The sequence below is a fragment of the Leuciscus leuciscus genome (assembly GCF_965113295.1).
Source record: "Leuciscus leuciscus genome assembly, chromosome: 22".
NCBI lineage: Eukaryota > Metazoa > Chordata > Actinopteri > Cypriniformes > Leuciscidae > Leuciscus > Leuciscus leuciscus.
This window is the reverse complement of record NC_138746.1, coordinates 6,202,322-6,207,849: the sequence shown is the minus strand read 5'-3', so window position 1 is coordinate 6,207,849 and position 5,528 is coordinate 6,202,322. Positions and strand designations below refer to the sequence as shown.

Sequence of the window (5,528 nt, the reverse complement as noted above, 5' to 3'; positions counted from 1 at the left end):
TCTGCGCGCTCAAACGTTGCACTTTGGCACAAACAGTCGATGTTAACGCTTATCAGGATGTTGTGCTTTAATTCTCTCGTTTTCCTGCGTTTGATCGGTTTAGTCCTCCATATAGGTAACATTAGGCAGTGTGAGACTATATATACAGTATATAATATATACATTTACAAAAAGTATATATTTTTATTTTATATTTATCTATATACACATAGATAATACATTTTGGGTGTCAGACTTTTTAAAGGAGGATGCGCTTATTGTGATAAAAGAGTGATAGGAAATTCTCCTTTAGATGATGACAAAAAAAAAAAAGAGTTACCAAAGGTAAAATTTAATTCATTAAGAAAATCATGTCGGGTGAGCTGTTAAAAAACACCCAAGTTATTAAAGTAAACCACCATTTGCTCTCCATGTTGAAATGAATAGTAATATCCCATGCATGCATCTCTTTCTGTTCGCTTCGACTTTTTAGGCTTACATTTTTTTACGAGTTTTTTGGTATTATCAACATGTAATGCTGCAATAGCTTTGCTGCTAAATCTGTGGTATGGACACATGCCATCATACTTTATTCAGGCGAACGAGTGCTCCGAGGGGTCTGCATCTGCACCGAAACTGCATGTAAACGAATCTGCGATGCATGCTGTAAAATCGGGCATCACTTTCATTTCCCAAAAAGACCGGCCAGAGGACCGTGCTGCGGAGCTCTTCAGGGCACGTGGTGATGGGGACAAATATAAGATGGGAGGGATAATTATGTCTCAATGCATTTGCGTCTGCTTGCAAAAAATTTGTTCCCTCAGAAAAGTATTGCGTTTCCCTTAATAAACTTTGCATTCTCTCACAAAAGTATTACATTCACTCGCAAAACATTTGCGTTTGCTCAAAAAACATTACCTTTAACTCACAGAACATTTACGTTAACTTGCAAAACATTTGGGTTTGCTCAAAAAACATTTACATTCGCTCACAAAACATTTACGTTAATTCGCAAAACATTAGCTTTCACTCACGAAACATTTACGTTAATTCGCAAAACATTAGCTTTCACTCGCAAAACATTTACGTTAATTCGCAAAACATTAGCTTTCACTCGCAAAACATTTACGTTAATTCGCAAAACATTTGGGTTTGTTCAAAAAACATTTACATTAACTCACAAAACATAAGCGTTTGCTCGCAAAACATTTACATTAATTCGCAAAACATTAGCTTTCACTCACGAAACATTTACGTTAATTCGCAAAACATTAGCTTTCACTCGCAAAACATTTACGTTAACTTGCAAAACATTTGGGTTTGTTCAAAAAACATTTACATTAACTCACAAAACATAAGCGTTTGCTCGCAAAACATTTACATTAATTCGCAAAACATTAGCTTTCACTCACGAAACATTTACGTTAATTCGCAAAACATTAGCTTTCACTCGCAAAACATTTACGTTAAGTTGCAAAACATTTGGGTTTATTCAAAAAACATTTACATTCGCTCACAAAACATAAGCGTTTGCTCGCAAAACATTTATGTTAATTTAATTCTCAAAACATTTGCATTCACTCACAAAATATTTGCGTCTGCTCAAGACTTTTTGTTTGCCCTCAAAACATTTGCGTTTGTTCAAAAAACATTAGCGTTCGCTTGCGAAACATTTGCGTCTGCTCAAAATGTTTGTTCTCTCGCAAAACATTTGCGTTTGTTCAAAAAACATTAGCGTTCGTTTGCGAAACATTTGCGTTTGCTCAAAAAACATTAGCATTCGCTTGCGAAACATTTGCATTTGCTCAAAAAACATTAGCATTCGCTCAAAAAAACATTTGCGTTTGCTCAAAAAACATTAGCGTTCGCTCAAAAAAACATTAGCATTCGCTCAAAAAACATTAGCGTTCGCTTGCGTAACATTTGCGTCTGCTCAAAATGTTAGTTCTCTCGCTAAAGTTTTGCGAGCGACCACAAAAGCATTGAAATATACTTTTTTTCCTCCCATCTCATTGCTTTACCATCACCATGTCCCTACAGGGGCTCCATACAGAACCGCAGTGGTGTTTCAAACCAGTTAGATGTAGGAAATCTTCTAGCAAAATGTCTTCAACAGGTGAAGCATTTTCTGCAGTGATTGTTCATAGAATTGTGCAATTTTTATACACTATGTAGTTCAGTTAGACGACGCCTAGAACTGTGATTCGCTTTAACTGTTATTGATGTCTGACATGGAACGTCCTGTGAAACTAGCGTATGTAAACATACGGTCCCTTCTTTCGCACACTTCTGCTAGTTGTTAGCCCTCGACACGCGTCCCGTCAGAACCAAAGAGTCCGGCTCAAAATGACCAATAACACTACGTTACACGCCAACGATTCACAATACTGTGTCCGACCGGTGACTCTGGGAGAATAAGCGAACACTGGCTCTGAACCTAACTTTGAGATACGGCGGGCGGAATAACCTTGAGTGACCGCTGCATTTATATCCAGATTATCCTGCGAAGCTTGAAGTAGAATCATGACCTGCTAATGTCGACGGTGGACATTTTTAAACTAAATTCAGAAAGGTAGAGAGGGTGGAGAGGAACGCAACGCAAGAAATGCGTCATGGCTGCTTAACTGAGAGTCAAAAAACTGTCAGCTTTAGGGTGGCACGTTTAGTTCGGTGGTCTGAAAAAAAAAAAATGAAACGACATATGCGAACACTGCTTTTGTACCGATGGAGAAAAAGAGGATTGTGGGTAACCTTGATCCTGATGATGGTGAATTCTGGGTGTCTTTGTGATATTTCTTTCCCTTGCCCAGATTTTTCTATGTTTGTTCCTTCTCTGTAGTAGATAATATTTGTTATGCACTACTCTTTGTATCTGGATGGTTGAACAGTCAGCGTTGTTGTTGTTGTTGTTTTTTTTTCCTTTATTTTTTTAATAGAAAAATATGTGTGCTTTCTGACTGACGTAATCTTTTGCAATACCTCAATTTTGAAATATTATAGGAGAGAGATTGATATTTTCTAAGTAAGTTTATTCAAATAAAGACTATATATATATATATTAATTTAATTCTGCTAGAGAAAAAAATGATTTAACAGATGTTTAATTTTATTTTTGTCGTGCTTATTTGCTTTTAATTTTATTTTTGGAAAAAAATTAAAATCAAAAACAACTGAAGGAGTTAGAGCTGTATTATTTGAATACTGTAGGAAGCTGAAGTACAGACGCAACATCACAGTGTTCCACAAACATCTGATCTTATTAATAGTATAAAATATATATATTTGATTTAAATATATATATTCTATAGGGTCAGCCGGCCGTCGGGTGCTTATAAAGTCAACTGAACATACTACTTACGTTTTTATATATTTACAAACAGTCCTTTACTATGCTGACCAGAGTTGTGAAATCTTCTGTTCATTATTTTTTTATGTTTCGTGAAATGATGTGTTCCCCTTTGTTTTGTAAAGCGCACATACAACTTATATAATTTAGGGAAAACTAATTTTTTATTATGGTTTTTGGCAAGATGGAGAGAAAACCATGGAAAGATATGAAACGTTTCAACTTGATGGAAAGCCTTCTACTCACCCAAGACTTGAATTAGTCCCTTTTTTAAAAGGCTGAGAACCTCGATTCTTTGTTGTAATGTGCAATACTGTTTGTACTGTTTGTAAAAAAAAGAGAAAAAAAAAGAACTGAAAAAGAGGCATATATCTTTATTGCAGATTTATTTTCATTGCAAGCATTGTGATTCACTAAAATCATTTTCTACTGTGTATTTACTCGACATGCTAGTACCTTCCAGTAGTAATGTAGCCTTTGTACGGAGAAATTTTTTCATTATTTTTTAGAGATTTTTTGCAAAAAAAGAAAGAAAAAAAGAGACTAGAATTAAAACACATTTACATATTTTTCATTATTTTTTATTTGTGTTTTTCTTTACACACTAATTCCTCAACCATTAATGTTAGCTATTTCTGGGAGAGACTTTCATGTCTGGTCAATGTCATTATTATTTTGTATTTTTACTTGGAATAAATTAATTTTATGGCGCTAATTCTTTTATTTCTTTTTTTTAAGCTAAAAAATGTGTAATATTGTTACTAAAATGTCTAGATTTTTTTTTTTTTTTTATGCAAAGCTTGTCAGTTCTGTTGCTTACATTAGTGTGATCGGGACAAAAAAAAATTGCACACAAAAATTAACACAATCATGGATGGTAAAATATATGTGATTGAAATGTAACAATGAATGGGCAATAAAAACAATGGCAGAATGGAGCAAATGTGAGGTTGTTGTGGTGAAACCCAGTCAAAACTAGATGAAAATAATGAGCTCTGTAGCTCCACATTCACTGTCAGAACACAGCATGTGTGCGTTTAACTGACATGATGTTTCCCAGAATGCATTTTATTTATGAGCAGAGTGTAGTGGAGTAGTTGACTTGTCACTTTAAACTAACTTAAGACTCACCGTGTCTACACCAGACGCGACAAAAGCAGAAAGAACCCATTATAATAGTGATGCTTTCTACACTGGATGCCGCGGGGAGCGACTCGACCAATCCTACGACGTTCTGTTTCTGACGTACTTCAAGCGTTCGCGCCACTTCGGACTACAAATAATGGATTTGCAACGGTCGCTTTGTCGCGTCCAGTGTAGAGACAGTATTTCCTCGTTTTCATTCAAAGCATCTATGTCTTAAGATTTTTCTATATTGCAGTCATTGAAACCCATTATAAGCTGTGCTGTATAGTCATAAGACGAACTGTTTTTAGTGAGTTTCACAAAAATCTCTTAATATTTTAGGTCATTTTGGCTTGTTTTTCTATTCTACCACACTTTTAGCTCCATTTGTCATTTCATTTAAAAAGTAAAAAAACTTTTTCCTAATGCAGTTTAACTTCTAATTTCATATTTCACGTCTGGAATTGAGATTGTTAACTTGGACCTCTGCTTGTCTAACTTTGCAGTAAAACTGTGATTAAAGGTTTTTTTGTGTGTGTGGGATAAAATAAAGGCAGTGCTGCTAATGCTTACTAGCTTTCCCACCTTCATGATTTTTCCCTTTTCTGTACTTAACAGCAAACCTTATTAAATGTAATTGTATGACACTGTGAAACGCTGTCATCTTTTGCAGTCTCATTCTCTTGTAAATCTTCACTGCTGAAATGCAACCACACAAACCAAACACCAGTCACAGATGTTAAGACGATTTATCCAAAATAATACATTTTGACCCAGGCCAAATTATTTTCCCGTACACTTTTCACCACTGATGTTTTTCAGAAGCTGTGAGTTATGCGCTAAAGACAGTAATGTTCTACAAAACTGGTGCCATTTGTGTCTGGTATATAAACTAATATATATATAGTTACAAGATGGATTTTTGTGTTGCCTTTTTAAGCCTTAATTAAAATAAAAAAAGATGATTATACATGCACCCCCAGTCTACCCTGTACAACATACTTAAATACTTCATTATATCTGGTTTAGCTGTTCATTCACACATTTCTCATAAATGTAAACCGACACAGACAAGACA

The 5,528-nt window shown here is 35.0% G+C and overlaps 1 protein-coding gene across 7 annotated transcripts in view; it reads left to right on the top strand.

The window, feature by feature from the left end:
* cpeb3 (cytoplasmic polyadenylation element binding protein 3) overlaps nucleotides 1-5,105 on the top strand; it is a 38,814-nt gene extending 33,709 nt beyond the window's left edge. For 6 of the 7 annotated variants that reach the window (XM_082153382.1, XM_082153381.1, XM_082153380.1 and 3 more), the window contains one exon: nucleotides 1-5,105. This exon is cut by the window's left edge and continues 384 nt beyond it. The gene's annotated coding sequence lies outside the window, so the exon portion shown is untranslated. The other variant, XR_014201398.1, reaches the window with a different exon arrangement.
* The last annotated feature ends 423 nt before the right edge of the window (nucleotides 5,106-5,528 follow it).